Below are 18448 nucleotides of genomic sequence, written 5' to 3' on the forward strand. Positions count from 1 at the left end.
CGCACTTCAGTACTATCACATGAACAACACCAGGCTCTCCGTAGAAACTACACACAAAGACCTAGGTATCTTGGTTGACAGTTCACTAAAATTTCATTCGCACATAAGAAATACGGTAAAAAAGGCAGCAGGCCTGTCAAATAATTTACTTAGGTCCACCCTCTGTCGAGACCGAGATTTTATGTTGACTTTATACAAATCCCACATCAGACCCATCATGGAGTTTGGCTCCACTGTATGGAACACAGGCTACCACGGAGATCAGAGGCTCCTGGAGTCTGTACAGCGCAGATGGACTAAGCAAATCAATGGCCTCTCTGAACTCAGCTATGCTGACCGTCTGAAAAACCTGGGCCTGTATTCTGTAAAAGGGAGACTGATCAGAGCTGACCTCATTAAATGCTGGAAAATCTTCCATCGCCAGTCCCCAATTGCACCGCCTGAGCTCTTTTCTCTTCCTTCATTAACTCACACCAGGGGCCATAGATTCAAGGTGGCCAAGTCCCGCACTTCAGTTGAGTGTAGACGCAGGTTTTTCAGCATCAGATGTATAGACCTCTGGAACTCTCTTTCAGATGATGCTGTTAGTGCTGACTCAGTTGCATCATTTAAAAAGTCCCTCCACTCACAACTAGGTCACATCCTGTTCGACTATATAGAATAACTACGACTCTTAACCCTTTAACCGCGGGTATTGTTTTGGTCTGACTGTCCTCTCCCGCGGGGGTTTCAGCCAAATGTAAACAAACTTTTAAACCTTAATAACTCTGCACAGAATAAAGCTAGAGAAAAAAATAAGTTACCATTAGAAAGTACTAACCTTCAGCTTTCCATTGATGTAGGTTTCATGACTTTATTTACTTTCACAGGACGGGCAGTGCCGTTAGAAGTGAGGGGTGTAAAATCACTATTTTTCGCTCACACACCATTACCTTCTCTCATACACCATTACCAAATGCCAACCTCATTCTGATAATAATACTATAAACATATATGAACACTGCACATACGATAAACACCCACTCTGTGTTCACTGAGGCAGGTATAAGGCACTGTAATTACCCACACTTCACTGCCACATCAGCAGTGTTGTAATCACTATTTTTCGCTCACACACCATTACCAAATGCCAACCTCATTCTGATAATAATACTGTAAACATATATGAACACTGCACATACGATAAACACCCACTCTGTGTTCACTGAGACAGGTAAAAGGCACTGTAATTGCCTGCACTTCACTGCCATATCAGCAAGTGTTGTCTCTCACACAGCTGGACAGATACTGATGCATGCTTGGTCAGGGGTGGGGTGGGGGGCCCAGGGGGTGGGAGGTGGGGCCCCCGGGGGGGGAAGAGGGAGGTGGGGGTCGGCTGGAGTGAAAGAACTTAATAGCTACTCTCCCTTGAAACAATTGGCGCACGGAAAAAACGCGGGGTATTCAAAATATTCACAAACATTCGAGAATGACACCCGCGGTTTGGTCCAGTTTTTGCAACGTCATTCTGGAATGACACCCGCGGTTAAAGGGTTAATTCAAAGTCCTTCAAGTAGTGCAACTACCGTGCATATGGCACAAAACTCAGCCTCTAATCAATAGTCTATTCTGATGATGATGTATATAGGAAACGAGGCTGGCGTGCCAGCAGGTATGGGCTGCCCTACTTCTTGTAATGCAGATTCCTACCGAGCCATACTGTTAATTGTAGTAGGGTAGCCAACCAGGTGAGTAAACCAGGTGAGTAAACCAGGTGAGCGGCTGGAGTGTCTGTGGTCTGTGAAATTCTACGAGGTTTAAATTTTAATTTATCACTTTCTAACGCAAACTGCCTTGTACTTATCTCATCTCTGGTGCACAAATACTAACACATTCCACGTAGGATCAGTCCCATCCCATATGCATATCGGTACATTGTCTTAAAGTACAGTTAAGACTGGCAAAAGAGATGGTTGTGTACCGGAGGGATTTGCGCTACTGGGTTGACTCATGTTGCTAAGTTGTGCAATGGAAGGGTTATATAATTTACCACTACTTGTACAACTATGTGAGAGAGTTAAATCTTTCTTCACGCTAGGACTAAGTGACTGCTCTGAGAATTTGCTAGTAACCCCACCGTCACTATCAGAGAAAATTGCAGTGGCCGCTTTACTAAAGAAAATGAGAAGTTTGCGGGGTGACTAACTAGAACTTGACTTGCCCGGATTTATTGTTAACGCTGAATGGAATCTGAAAGAGCTATGACTACTATCCTCTTCCTTAACATGCAAGGTCTATTACTGAGAGGTACCATGCAATAGAACACTAGCAACCTGACAAAAAAACATATGACTTAAATTATACAGAAGTTATATACACATAAGTCTCACACATACCACATGTGAAAAATGGAATATTTCAGCATTCGTGTTCCACCAACCTCACCTCAGTATTATGCTAACTAACTATACAGTAGAAGAGTTGATTGAAGACTGAAAATCCGTGCTCCCTCCCACGCCCTTTAAGAAGAGTTGATGCAGGATGCTGTAGAAGAAGCAATGAACCACACTGGCAGGAGTGCAAGCACTACTCAGGCAGGCGCTGAGAAGAATTGTGAATCCGCTCACAGCATGCCCAACCATAAAGAAGAATCCTGAATACACTCCACCCAGGTGCATTCCACATGATGCACCCAGCATCTAGTTGATAATCTTCTTAGATGTCATCGCAATCCGGAGCCATTGGCCGCAGCTGAGAAGTTTTGTATGAGATGCCATGACACACTGACCAAGCACTGACCTGTTGACCTCCAGGAGGGTTGGGGTGATAGTTGGGTGGTGGTAATAAGAATGTGGTGGTAAATGAATCTTAAAAGACTCATTAAAGATATGGATACCACTAAGCCAGGGAGAGAAACAGGATAGGAATAGGAGGGGGGACTTTAACAATGGATCCATGAAAGACACAATGAAGCCGCACAAGAAGATGCAGTGATGGAGACTAAACTCCTCTTGAAGCACGTAGGAGCACCACTGCACACCCATTTACATACCAGACACCACACATCAGGCCTGTCACATTTGTAGGAGTTAAGTAACTGTGATGTCCATAGGGCGTCCTCTCGATGTCTGGGGTAGCTGCCTTGGCGATGAATCGTTGTGTCATTTGCTGATATTTTCCCCCTCTCTCATAAACTCATAGCACACTGATGTATTAGTATATCTTCAGTACTGTGTATTAGGTGGTTTGGAGGTTAAATAAAGTCTGGTTAGCAAAAAAAAAAAAAAATCAGTATTTAACAGTATGATGCAGTTAGGTACAGGGGATTTACACAATGCAGTGAAAGAAGGGACAGTCACCGAAACTGCAGAGCCCAAGGGATGGCCCTTATACTGCGCTGGACCGCCTATCAGACGTAACATATTGGATTCGAGGAGGCAGGAAGTCTCGGCCAAAGGTGGTACACGTGAACTGTCTGTGGCAGTACCATGGGCCAGGACAGTACAGCTGGGACGTCTCCGAGGAATCGTGCTCTCCCGCAGCCGAGGATGTTGAGGAGGACCACGGAGCTGAAGTGCAAGAGGATGGTGACAGTTTCCCAAGGGAAGAAGTGAATCAGGAACAGGACCAAGACCTTCCAGGAGAAGTGGACTGTGTGGAAGAGCAGGGACATCATTGGAAGTGGCATAGAAGAAGACCTGATAAGTAGAAGGATTATTTTTGCATAGTTAGATGTTTCATTAGGATTAATTATGCTTGTATATATTGTCTAGTTTTTTTGGGACGACAAAGGACTAGGGAGGGGGTAGTGTTAAGAGGTGAGATTTGCCAGTTAGGTAGTCGAGAGGCTTCTTGACATTTCCCATACTGTAGTTCCAGTATGAGTCAGAGTTGCCAGTTTGCCTGCTGTTTGTGAGCGTAGTTATTTCGTAAGTTGTACATAATTTTTTTTGCTCTTTTCTCAATCATGTTTTATTTTTGTGACAGATTTTTGAATTATGTAATTCAGTTTAAGTTTGTATGCTAATTAATTTACAGTGTTATGTAATGTAAGAGAGTTCTGGCATGTTTTGGATATCTTTGAGGTGCAACTGTTGTTCTCGTAGGATGTAGATAATTCTAGAAGAGTGTAAGCTTATGTAAGGATAAGGAAGAGACTAGAGCAAGTTCAGTTGGTTTTCAATTCAGCTTGAGTGTAGTGCAGTGTCAGTGTAGTTTGTATAATTTTGGTACTTGTGTAAACAGTGAAGTGTTGTTGGCAAACAGTGAAGTGCTTGTGAAAATAGTGAAGTGAAGTTGGAAAACATTTAGTGTAATTATTTGGAAAATAAAGACAGTGAACTTAAGAAGCCAGTGTTTATTTACGACGTCTGAGCTGATCCTGTGTACTGTGCACCTAAAGGCTGACCATAGGAAAAACAACTCACTGGACAACGTCCTTCCTGTACTGAACTACTGCTGTTGGAGCTTGTGGGAGTGTGGAGTGGGGACATAACAGCATATTTACGGCTGTGGCACATGGCAGGTTAAATGCACAGAATGGGCAACATGTATTGATGCAGTTTTGTTACCATTATGAGGAAGTTCCCCTTTCAGGATTCTTGCAGATGAATCTATAGTTTCCATTCTTTTGCATTATAACCTCTCCCAAGTTTCTGCACTAGGATACTAACAACTTTCTTGAAATATGATACAATCTCTTCGGTCCAATTTCGGTACCAAGAGAAAGTTGTCTGGATGTAATAAATTTTTATCTTCTAATCGGAACCCCAAAGAGCTCTGTAGCATCTCTGGGGAGACCGACGTCTCTTACTAAATCATTAAGGTCATCCTGAGAGAGCTGCTTTTGCTTATTGCTGGAACACTTTGGGACAAATTCTTCATCGTCTACTGCAGCACTTTCTTCCTGTTTGTGAGCTTGTACATAATCAAGACTATCAGGTGGATAACAATTGGTAAATCAGGTCCATGTGGTACAGGTCTTATTGCTGATGGAAAATTAGGATGTCATTTTTTTTATGATTCTTTTTCTTGTATCCTTGAATTTTGCAGGAACAAAAATAACAATCATTCCTATGATTTTGAGGTTCCCTCCATATTATTGGAATACCAAAAGCAAGGGTCTTCTTTTTAGCTTTTGTCCATAGTCTTAGTTCCTCAGCACAACCAGAGCAGACACTCTGAGGAACCCACTTTTTGCCCAGGTCACCAAGCTTTATTCCAAAGTAGGCTTAATAAGTTTTTTTTTTTTTTTTTTTTTCAAATAATAAAATCTGTTATGTTCTGTCTCTGCTTTTTCACAACAAATTGTCGACAGATATTGCAAAAAAGATCATGACTGTTCACATAACCTGTAGACGCATTAATAAGACCTATTGCAGTACAACAAAATTTTAATTTATCAGTAAAGAAAAAAATAATAAATATCAGTACTTCAATAAAACACCACTATTAAGAAAAAATACGTATCACTGTGGTAAAAAAAAAAAAAAATCACTCCACTGAAGGTAATTTATAAGCACACTAGTCAACTAACTGTGTCACACTTAAATATGTTTGCTGCACTCCAATGCTTGTATGACTCATCACTGTTGTGTCCCAGCTATTGTGGCTTATTATCAAGTAAAAGAAACATGGATTTCAATATTAGAACATCCTAAATTCAAACATATTATCAACTGTAATGGAATATAAATATGTAAATAATTATATCCCCCTTGGGGGTAGGCTTTTTTTTTTTTTTTCAAGAATACTCCCCCAGTATCCCTGCTTGTCGTAAAAGGCGACTAAAAGGGTTGGCGGAGGGTTAGTGTCCCTCCCCAGAAAACAACTAATTAAAAAGACAAACAGTAAGCCTCGGACAAGGACTGACCAAAAGATGACGACCAAGGACCGGACAAAGGACATGGTTATCGGAACTTGGAATGTAAGGGGAGCGAATGATGAGGTGAAAGAGAGAGAGATTGTCCAGGGGCTTGAGGGTGCGAAAGTTGATGTATGCGGAATAACTGAAACGAAATGAAGAGGTGAGAGTGTGAGAGAATGGGAGTATGGATAGGGTATATGTGCAGGAGTAGGTGAGAATTAGAGGGCAAAAGAAGGAGTATGTATAGTTGTGAGTAAAAGATGGAAGAAGAGCATAAGAGAGCATGGATCAGTTGGGTCAAGGATTGTGTGGGTAAGAATGAAAGTTGGAATACAAATGTGGGCTAATTGTGAGTGTGTATGCGCTAACGCAAGATCGTGCAAGCAGAGAGAGAGAAGAGTTCTGGACAAATGTGGAAGTGTGCATGGAAAATTTTGGAAGGAATGAGAGAGTGTTTTTGATCGGTGATATGAATGGTAAAGTAGGGAATGTGAAGGTGGATGGAATAGTTGGTGAGTGTGGTGTGCATGCTGAGATAGTTTAGAATGGCAGTGCGTTAGTGGACATTTGTTCTGGGAGGGGGTTGGTGATAGCCAATACCCTCTTCAAGCACAAGATGATCCACAGGTATACATAGCGAGTGATGAGAAGGGTGGGTGGTGAACTGAATGAAAGGAAGGCAATGATTGACTATGTGTGTGTGGATGAAAGGATGTGAAGATGTGTAATGGATGCAAGAGCTTATAGAGGTTGGTCTGACCACTACTTGGTGGTGGCTAGAATCAAGGTCCAATTAGGATGGAGAAATAGAAGAAGGGAGGGACGGGAAAAAGGAGTATTTGTAAGGAGAGTGGAAAGGTTACAAGAGGATGAGAAAAAGGCAGAGTATAAGAGAGAAGTGGAGGAACAATTGGGCAAATATAAATTGGAGCAGATGGGAGACGTGGGAGGTGTGTGCAGGATATTTACAGAAGAAATATGTGCAGCATGTGATGTGGTGTGTGGGATGAAGAGAAGACGGAGGAGTGTGCAAGGAACAGCGTGGTGGAATGAAGAGATGAGACAGGCTGTGGCAGAAAAGAAGAAAGCATACAATGAATGGATGAGAAATAGGGGCGTGGAAGAAGTTGAGAGGCAGAAGACAGAGTTATATGTAGAAAGAAAGAGAGAGGTGAAAATATTAATAAGAGAGAGTAAGAAGAGAGTGGATGAGGAATTTGGAAGGAACTTGAGTGTAAAGTGGAGGGACTGTAAAAAAATGTTCTGGAAAGAGGTGAAAAGAGTAAGACAGGGTGGAAGTGAAGTTAGCAGGGGTGTGAAAGATAAAAATGGTAGATTCCTGGTGGAGAAGGGAGAAAAAGTGAGCAGATGGAGAGAACACTTTAAGGAATTGTTGAACATAGAGGATGGAAGTAATGCGAGTATAAGTGGCTGGGGGAATGGCTGGGAGGATGAGGGAGGTGAGAAAACAGGAAGAAATCAGTAGGATAGAAGTTGTGGAAGCAATGAAGAAAGTTAAAATGGGGAAAGCCCCAGGAATTGATGGGGTGTATGGTGAAATGCAGACGTGTGGGGGAGAGATAGTAGTAGAATGGATGTGGAAAATGTGCAGATTAGCCTGGGAGGAAGGTAGAGTCCCGGAGGATTGGAAGTCAGGTATAATTTTTCCCTTGTACAAAGGAAAAGGGGAATAAGAAGTGTGTGGTAATCATAGGGGCATCTATCTTCTTAGTATAATAGAAAAAGTGTATGGTAGGATACTTATTGACAGAGTTAGAGAAAGAACAGAAGAATTAGTTGGAGAAGAACAGGGAGGCTTTAGGAAGGGAAGAGGTTGTGTAGATTAGATATTCTTTCTTAGATCCTTAGTGGAAAAGTTTCTAGAGAAGGGAAAGAAGTTGTATGCGGCTTTCATGGATTTGGAGAAAGCATATGACAAGGTGGATACGGAATCTAAAGGTGAATGTAGGGAAGAGTAAAGTGATGGTCTTTGAGAGAGGTGAAGTCAGTGACTGTACAGTGAGGTTGGATGGTGAGGAATTGGAAAATGTGAGTACGTTTAAGTACTTGGGTAGTGTGATGAGTAAGAATGGAGGGTGAAGTGCTTGAAAGGGTACAGCAGGGAAGAAAGGTTGCTGGTTTCTTGAAAGCAGTGATAAGAAGCAGGGAAGTGAGCATGGAAGTGAAAAAGTTACTACATGACAGTATTGTGATACTAACTCTAACGTATGGAAGTGAAGCTTGGACGTTGCTGGAAGGACACAAGTCAAAAGTGAGAGCAGTGGAAATGAGTTATTTAAGAGGAGCCTGTGGAGTCACATGGAGAGACAGGATGACAAATGAGAATATAAAGTAGCGTTGTGGTGTGGATGTGGATGTGATAGGAAGCGTTAGGAGGAATACACTGAGGTGGTTTGGCCATGTGGAGAGCGTGGAGGGTGAAAGGCTAACGAAGAGAGTGTATGTGAGTGAGGTGGAGGGGGGGAGAGGGAGGGGGAGGCCGAGGATGAGATGGAGGGATGGGGTGGAGAGGTATATGAAAGAGGGGGGTGTGAGTTGGGAGCGGGGCAGTGAAATGGCGGGGGACAGGGCGACGTGGAGGCGATTTGTTTGTGGCCACCCCGAACGGGCTGGAGGCGTCTGGCAATAGATAGATAGATAGATAGAAATAATTATATAGTGTGAAATTATAAAAAGAAATACTTTAGCTGAAAAAGGGAAAAAAATCGTGAAAAAAAAAACTGATGGAGGAAAATGGTTTTCATTTTTTAATTCAGTGCCCAAAAATTTTTAAAAAATCACACTAAATAATCAAAACAGCTTTTCAGTCTATACCTGTGTAATAGGTTAATAATGATAAGCTTCATAAAATGTGATAGTTTAATGGTGATTACAACAACCAGCGTAAGCATGACGGATGTCGGGAGATGTTGATTACGGTGTTGGTAAAGGGAGTTATAATAGTTAAGTCTCAATTTGGTTTAATGGTGATATTACAACAAATGTCAATGAAGTCTACAAGAGTTACCGGACTTGATATTGACTTATGATGCTACAGAAGGTGATAAAAATATTTATGAACTAAGACAAACTCTTTCTTTACGGCTTCAAGTAAATAAGGAAAAAAACAGTTGCTGCTCATCAAGGGTTTGACCATGTGTTGGAGGAGGTTTGTTGGCCCAGTTAGTTATCCTACAGTTTGTATTCCATGGACACTATGGTTCAGGTAGCCTACATCTAATTTTATTTGCGTAAGTGTGTTGTATTTATTTATCCATTTAATAATTTTTCTTATTTGAATAATAGGAGTTGTGTTTTAGTAAGAGATGAACTGCTTTCCTTCATAAACCAGATGACTTACACCTACAAGGTCGATTTTTTACTAGACTTGGCACTTGTGTGTGTGTGTGTGTGTGTGTGTGTGTGTGTGTGTGTGTGTGTAATTTTCCTTCCCAGCACAAGCCATCGTACTTGCCAGAGACAGCACCCAGTCCCTGCTATCACCCATGGTGTCCAATAAGGTTTGTTTAAAGACTGCCCAATTTTAAACTACTTCCAAAATCAAGGTGACACCTCCAAAGAATCGTTTTAATACAGTTTATCTTTACTTCTCATTTTCGGACATTTACGTCGAATACCAGTGTTTTTTTTTTTCTTCTAGTCTTTATTTGGGCGTCATGCTTGCATGTTTCTACGTTAAAGTTTTGTTTGGTTCACTCTTCAGAAACTGCACTGATACTCTTTTGTACTTCAGATACACTTCTTTTTATGGTTGTCAGATAAGAAGTCGTCGAGGTCCTGCTCCAAGAAGGGCGGTGTATACCTGTTTGGCAAGTGTCCCGTTGGCTACAGGTCGAAGAAGAGGAAATCCAAGAAGCCTGAAGGAGTCTGCCAGTGCTGCCTTCCTGTTTGTGGGGGTGAGAGTGGTGATAGTTAATGATAATAACAGTGATGAGAAATGACAAGAGATAATGAGAGTAGTGACGGCAAGTTGTCTGTCGATGTTAACAAAGTCCAGAGCTAATGGTAATACCCGTAGTTATTATAATCTGGTGATAATGTGGTGAGGCGATACATAAAATAATTAAAGTATGCTTAGGTTGAATGATGTTACAGACAGTTTAGTGTTAACTGTCTTTAATGTTGATGATAATGGTGACAGTTGCTAATGATTGTGGGGTTAATGATATGGAACGGTGATTTTTGGTGCAGTAGGTAGGTGTAAATATTTTCATCAGTAATGGTGGTTATAGTGTGGTAATGGGTTCAGAGATGTCTCGAATGCACATATATGATGGGTGATGGTTTGTGTTGTGAAATATCGTTTGAGTGACTCACGGCACTGGACTCCCCCTCACTGCACTCAGTGAACTTACAGGGACAAACTTTGGGCACCAAAAAGAAAGGTTCCTACTCTGTTAGATCAGTGCCTCCCCGACATGGGTCCCCATGTTATGTAACACCCACTACAGCACCTTGAAGACCATACAAGGCAACAAAGCCTTGTGCATCTTCACTGGCTGCACCAAAACTACTCTCACCGATGACTTACATGTTGAAAATAAAATCCTTCCTGTCAGAGAGTATTTTGATATGACAGACATACAGTCCTACCCAGCAGCCTGCAGCGGGTTGGTCTTTTCACCGAGGACCACCGAGAGCCACGTAACCTAACTTAACCTCATTTGACCCAACCTAATCTAACCTAACCTTGCTTTTCTATTGGTTCTTGGTGCGCCACGCTATATCCCTCAGCGATTCCCGGGAGTTGGTCTTTTCACCGAGGGCCACCTAAACTAACTTAACCTAAACTTGCTTTTCCAGTGGCCCTCAGTGTCTCTCAGTGAAAAGACTCACCGGTCTGCAGTAGCACACAATACCGCTGTTGTTACACGGCACAGCCACCCAACATAATTTTACGCATAAAATAATCCCCCTACAAACACTACCAGACCCTCTTCGACATCATCTAGCCTCCAGACACACCAGTACTGGCAAAGAAGAAAGACCTATATATTTATTCCATGCGCAGGCCAATACAAAACTTTGTTGAAGACACTGTACTACATGCCCCTTCACCCACCATTCACCCATTAGAGATATCCTCAATTAGAGGTGACATAGTTCAGCTAACTAGGCTGTGTTCAGGAAATTACCCAGCCCTCCTTAGTTACCAGCTTCCGCACTACTGGGTGGAATGAGAGATGACACGTGGCAGGCTTGTAGAATAGATCCAGACAACATAGCACACATACTGAAGCACTGTACAGAAAGCGTCACAAAAGTAGCATCAAATGTGAAGGAACATATGGGACGACACAATAGGGGCAGTTGCTTACCTGTGGTCACCAGGTTTGCATAACCAGGCGGACCGGGATTAAGTACCAAGCGCAGAATCTGAGGTGGTTTGGTGTAAATAAATTTAGTTTTCATAGGATACTTTGGTTAAGGAGAGGAACACCTTCATGCCAAGGCATCGGTATATCCAGGCGGGTTTGCTGCCCTGTTGTACAGTAAAAACGTCCCTGAACTCCATCTTTAATCCCCGCATGGACGATATAGGACTGCAGAAGATGAGCATATTATCTTGCAGTTCAACGAAGTTACTGTTCATATTTGTCTATGTTAATATATATATATATATATATATATATATATATATATATATATATATATATACATGAAGATAAACACCAACGTAATCAGGAACATCTTTAATAAATTGGTGACGTTTCGACAACTCGTTTGTCATTTTCAAACCTATAGAAAATACAATAAAATCAAAATAAACACCATGTCTATGATAAAAATACGAAAACTAAAGTAAAAAACCAAAGTAAAACACCATGTCTAATAAAATACAAGTGAAGAATTATTATGATAAGATGAGGAAATGAATTATACATAGCTAACGTTCTTCACTTGTATTTTATTAGACATGGTGTTTTACTTTGGTTTTTTACTTTAGTTTTCGTATTTTTATCATAGACATGGTGTTTATTTTGATTTTATTGTATTTTCTATAGGTTTGAAAATGACAAACGATATATATATATATATATATATGATACGTTACACTGATAAGGTTTCAGACTCCCTAATAAACTAAGTAAATGGAATGGTTACACAATTATTGTCAAACTGTTTTTATCAAATGAAATACTCATAAAATTTCATTTGAAACTAAGTAGATTATAAATATATAGGGCGAAAGAAATTTTGCCGTGTGATAGTCTGCGATAGAATTGAATAGTCCTATGGATAAGTATGATACGAACGGTATTTCTGATTAACCATGTTTCTCTTACACAGGTTACGGAGGATACAGCAGCAGTGCTGCATTTTTATGCATTTGATGTTATTTTAGGTTTATATATTATCGTAATGCAGAATATATTTGCCATATATAGTTCTGCAGGAAAATTTCATGGCAGATCACTTAAAGTATATGGTGATGCGTCTTAATTATTCCTTCTGTCTTTTGTTCTGTTCTTTCTTTCTTTCTGTTCAACCTCTGTTTTTCTCTCTTTCCTTTTAGGGAGCCTTTTTTCATTGCTATCATTATCTTTGAATGATACTAGAGATTCCATTTTCGAAATGGCCTGTGCCTTTGTTGCCTTGGTATTCCTTTGTACTTGTTTGTATAATGTATTACTAAGGTGTGGTAACCTAGCTTAATGTGATACTTTGGTATGACCCTTTGTGATGTGGTGTGGTGTGTTGTGGTGTTGTGCATTGTGGTGTTCTGTATTGTGGCGTGTAGTATTGTGGTGTAATGTGTTGTGTTGTGCTGTATTGTGGTGTGATATGATGGTACAATATCCACGATGTGGCGTGGTGTTTATAATACTGTGTGATACTGTGTGATGTGCTGTGTGGGCAGGTGTGTTTTGTTGTATGGTGTGTTGTGTGTTGTTTTGTGTGGTGTGATGTGTGTTGTGTTGTGTTGTGTGGAGTAATGTGTGTTGTGTTGTGTGGTTTAATGTATATTGTGTTGTGTGGTATGATGTGTGTTGTGTTGTGTGGTGTGGTGTGATATGTGTTGTGTTGTGTTGTGTTGTGTGCTGTGGTGTGATGTGTGGTGTTATGTGTGTTATGTGGTGTGATGTGTGTTGCGTTACGTGGTGTGATGTGTGTTGTGTTGTGTGGTGTGGTGTGTTGTGTGGTGTGATGTGTGTCGTGTTGTGGTGTGTGGTGTGATGTGTGGTGTGATGTGTGTTGTGTTACTGTATGTGGTGTGATGTATGCTGTGTGATGTGGGGTCATGTATGATTTCTGATATATCAGCATAATATGATGTGGTGTGGTAATTTAATGTGGTGTGAAAATTTGTGGTGTGCTGTAGTGGCACAATAGGATACGTTGTGGTACTGTGTGATGGTATAACATGGTAATCGTGGCGTGTGGTGTGCTGGTATAATATGTGATGACATAATAAAGAGTATGGTGTGGTGTGCCATATAACGTTATGGTATTATGTGATGTGATGTTAAAGTTGGTATGGTGTGGTATGGTGTGTTGTGTGGTTCGCATTGTGATAGCATTGCTGGGTATGAGGTGTGGCAGTATAATGTGCCATAGAATGTGTTACGGCATATATATATATATATATATATATATATATATATATATATATATATATATATATATATATATATATATATATATATATATATGTCTATCTATTTATCTATCTGTCTACCTATTTATATATATATATATATATATATATATATATATATATATATATATATATATATATATATATATATATATATATATATATATATATATATATATATATATATATAATTGCGGTGTGGTGCGCTCAGGCTGCAGTGCCACTGAGCAGTGTCGTATGGCCGGGGGTCGGTGTCAGATGACCGCGTGCCTCAGGAGTGAGTTCGAGCTGCCAGGAGGATGCAAAAAGAAGAACTGTTGGTGCTGCCTTCCAGGTGAATCAGTGATTGTACTGGGGATAACTGACACAGATGACGTTAAGAAGTACATGGACATGGTCTCTTAGGGTACTAAGCTTACTCTGACGTGTTGACAGTTATGCCTCTAATAATGTGCTTTTGGATACAAGTAATATTAAGCATGGTGACCAGATGATATATTATAATACTTAATTTGCCCATATCCCCAGAATGTATGGTTTTATTAATAATTTAAACGGTACGGAAAATTTAGCATATTTTAAGGATGATTAGATTAATTTACACTTTTTATTTTAATACAAAATTATTAGCATATTAGTAAGTATATTGTTGCATATGTCAAAACGTAACTTTAACGAAAGGTACAGAAAAGTAACATACGGAGATTGGCAATTATCAGCCCTTTTCCTTTACTTAGGGTATTAAAATGGATATTATTCCCTTGTCAGCATTGACTACAAGTGCTGCAGAAAGTGGTCTAGCCTTTGGACAGTTATTGTACGGTTATATTTCTCATATTTCTTTCTCTAACTGTGGATCTGTAATAATGAAAACTGGTACACCCATTTCTAAACAGTTAGTTACAGAACCCTCTGAAAATCATTATCAATTTGATTTGATTCTGTTTTTGCCTATGCTTGAAACAATGTCATAACAACGAATTAAAAATAAAAATACTGACACGCGTTACTGCTGCCCTCAAAATTAGTTATTTACGGACTAGTATAAACCAGATAATGAAGTGTATGCTCTTTCTGAAATTTGCCATGATCTTGTACGTGAAAATTTGTCACTCTGATTTAAAGTAAGTACAAAATAATACTTTTAAATTCGTACATGCAGACTTATTCTACAATCAAGTTAGCATTAACTTTGATAGAAAGTCTTAACACCCCAAAGGTATACCGGTATATATTTTAAGTAAAACATTAGTAAACAGAAGTAGGATTTAGATATAAAGATTACTTTATGAAACCTTGAATCCTGGTACAGGACCTCTGAAGACATCATCCACCACTTCCAAGGTGACACCAACAAGCATCACAGCGAGTTCACCTCCCATAACCACAGCAGTACCCACATCAAGTGAGGCAGCCAACGATACAACCACCTCAGTGCCGGCAACAGCAACAACATCCACTACTTTGCCACCACCTCCCAGAACTACATCTACTGTAATGCCAGTGTCAACAACAAAGGCTACTACAACACAGCCAAAGACTACAACTAAGATTACCACTTTAGCGCCAACAAGTAAATCAACTACAAGTACTTCAACCATCTTAGTGCCGGTATCAACAACATCTACCACTCCAGTGCCCACTACCACATCAACATCCTCCACTCCACTTCCAACAACATCAATAACAACACGCATATCAACCACCACCTCACCTCCAGTAACCTCTAGCACACCAACTACCTCTGTGCTCATAACCACAAGTACATCATCGACCACCTCACCACCAACATCCACGAGTGCACCATCTCCTTCACCAACAAGCACAAGTGCACCATCCCCTTCACCAACAAGCACAAGTGCACCAACATCAAGTACAAGTACGCCAAGCACCTCAACTTCTACAATCCCACCGTCCACTTCACCATCAAGAAGCTCATCATCCACTTCATCAACAAGCTCATCATCCACTTCATCAACAAGCTCATCGTCCACTTCATCATCAACCTCAACAAGCACAAGCACAAGTACATCGTCTACCTCAACATCAACAAGCACGTCATCCACTTCAACTAGCACAACTACATCGTCCACTTCATCAACAACAACAACAACGACGACGACAACAACAACCACACGTAAGTACTAGTGACCGTGATGTTATAAAGACGCAAGTGAGAGTGAAAGTGTCTAATATTAAGCAACAGCAAAGGTATCCGACATACCCACCCAACCAGCCACCAACAGTGCCCCACCCTGTACTACAACACGCACCCACACACCCAACCAACCAAACCTGTTGTATTATTGATATGTTTGTAGGTGGAAGTTGGAAGCTCTATGGTAATTGGCCACAATGTTTCCACTGTGTTAACTTCAATACTTCTAATTAGTTCTATTTCTGGCCATCAGGGGCACGACTTTCGCAACTTAAACCACATCAATAAATTTACTCAAATAAATTGCACACTAGACGCCTTTGGAGCCCTCCACATAGTTCCCCTTTTATATCCCTAGTGGCCAAACACAGATGCACAGTCAAACAGACAGACCCATTTTGGGCCACTTTCATAAATATAGGTAAAATGAATGATGTTATTAGAGCTGAGAATGAAGCTCTGTGGGGGGAAACGTGTATAGTCATTCAAAACGAGCATAACTCTCCGATGTAGCACTTGATAGCAAGTGGTTCTGGGAACATTATATGATGTGTATACACACACACACACACACACACACACACACACACACACACACACACACACACACACACACACACACACACACACACAAGAAATCTGTAATAAAGACACAGAGGAACATAAAAGGATAGAGAAATATGAGAAAAATAAGTCAAGGCCCCTAAAGATAACCTTCCTGAGTGTAAACACTGTGGAGGAGATACGAAAAAATGCAAAGAAACTCATGGAAAAGGAGGAATTCAAAAATGTTTGAATAAAAGGATGCCTAACTCAAGAAGAGCTGGAATTACTAAAAAAGAAGAAGGAGGAAGCAAAAACAAAGAACGAGGGAAGATCAGAGGAGGAGAATACATTTTTTTACAATGTAATCGGATTGCAGGTTCGAAAGTGGTACATAAACAGGAGGGAATAAAGTGGAGGAAGGTAGTAGAACCAAGTCATGACAAGTATATAAATAAGATGATTAAGTTGATGTAATCAAATGTGGATGGAATCATATCTAAATTATTAGAGATGAATGATTATATCAGGGAAAATGAACTACATATATAATATGCCTAACTGAAACAAAATTAACACCGAGGATATCAAATGTCATCCTAAACTTAGAGGAATACAATATATGGAGAAGAAATAGGAACTTAAAAAACGGAGGAGGAATTATAATATTAACAAAGAAAAATCTGAAAGTCAAAGAAATAGAACTAGATATACTCTCACTAGTAAAACTGATTGCAGTAGAGATCAGTACATATGAAGGAAAAGTAAATGTAGTCAATTTGTACATGCCACCCAGATCAAACACATGGGAAAGAGGCGAATTTGAGGATCTGGCAGAGAGTATAATCCAGAGTTTAAGAGCATGTCTACACAGAATGGAAGAGAAATCGGAAAGAATTATACTAACTGGAGATTTTAATACAAATAAAATTGGAATACTCTAGATATAATAAGCCAAGAAAGCTGTTGGGACCAAAACCTCCTGAATCTCGTGCAGGAGTTTTTCCTAACGCATCATGAAAGGGAAAACACCAGAAAAAAGAGGACTTGATGTACCCTCAATGCTAGATCTATTTACTAGGCAAGAAAATGATACTGACAATTTAATATATCACCCTCCATTTGGCAAACGCGACCACGCAGTCCCAAATTGCAACTTCAGGATTGCATATGACATAGTTAACAGCAATGGAAGTTACAAAAAGAGCCTAAATTATAAAAAGGGACACTATCATGACCAAAGGAAGTACTTCTTAGAAACTGATTGGGAAAAGAAGCTTAGAGGACAAGATTTAAATGCTATATATAAAAAAATTCTATGAACTCTATGAAATAGGAGTCCAGAAGTACATTCCACAAGACAAAGAAGTAGAAAAGAAAATAAAGAAATGGTTCAACACGTTGAGTACACCGCTTCCCGTCCGATCAGCGAAGTTAAGCAACGTTGGGTCTGGTTAGTACTTGGATGGGTGACCGCCTGGGAACACCAGATGCTGTTGGGATCCCTACGTGTCATGTGGGGTTGGTGGAGGATTAGTGCCCCTCCCTGTAAAACAATTAACTCTAAGCCCTTGGCCACCCCGTGTGGGATACATGGCGTCTGGCAATGAATGAATGAATGAAAAAGGAGATTTGTTGTGGAATACATACAGAAGACACAATAATGAAAGGACATATAACAACTATAAACAGGCAAGAAATGATTATACAAGAATAAGGAGGGAACCCCAGAAACAGTTTGAGGAAGTTATCATAAATAAAAGTAGTGATCAAACGAAGCTATTTTACAGCTACATCGGAAGCAAAACCAAAGTAAAAGATAAAATACAATCCATTACGGATGAGGGAATCACCTATACACAAGAGAAGGATATTCATGAAGCAATAAATAAGAATTTCCAATCAGTTTTTAGAGAAGAAAATAATTTTGAGAGGGATGATATGGAACATGCATGCCCACACATATTACCAGATATACAAATATCAGATAAAGATGTACAGGAGGAGCTAAGTAAATTAGACAAATGAAAAGCAAATGGTCCTGATGAAATTTCATATTGGGTGCTACATGAATGTGCAAAGGAGTTAAGTAAACCATTATCTTTAATTTTCAAGAAATCCTTGAAACAAGGCAAACTACCTGATATTTGAAAGAAACCAAACATTGTTCCCTTATTCATGAAAGGGAATAGACAAAATCAACTCAGCAACCGACCAGTATCATTAACCACTGTTGTAAGCAAGGTATTAGGAAAGCTTATAAGAAAAGCTTGGGTAAATC

General features: G+C 40.0%; 1 pseudogene; it reads left to right on the top strand.

Annotated features, from left to right (window-relative positions):
- The first annotated feature begins 17551 nt into the window (after nucleotides 1-17551).
- LOC145400849 (5S ribosomal RNA) lies at nucleotides 17552-17669 on the top strand (annotated as a pseudogene).
- Nucleotides 17670-18448: the final 779 nt, after the last annotated feature.

The sequence above is a fragment of the Coenobita brevimanus genome, chromosome 53, assembly GCF_032717465.1.
Source record: "Coenobita brevimanus isolate Jiangsu-jjx chromosome 53, ASM3271746v2, whole genome shotgun sequence".
NCBI lineage: Eukaryota > Metazoa > Arthropoda > Malacostraca > Decapoda > Coenobitidae > Coenobita > Coenobita brevimanus.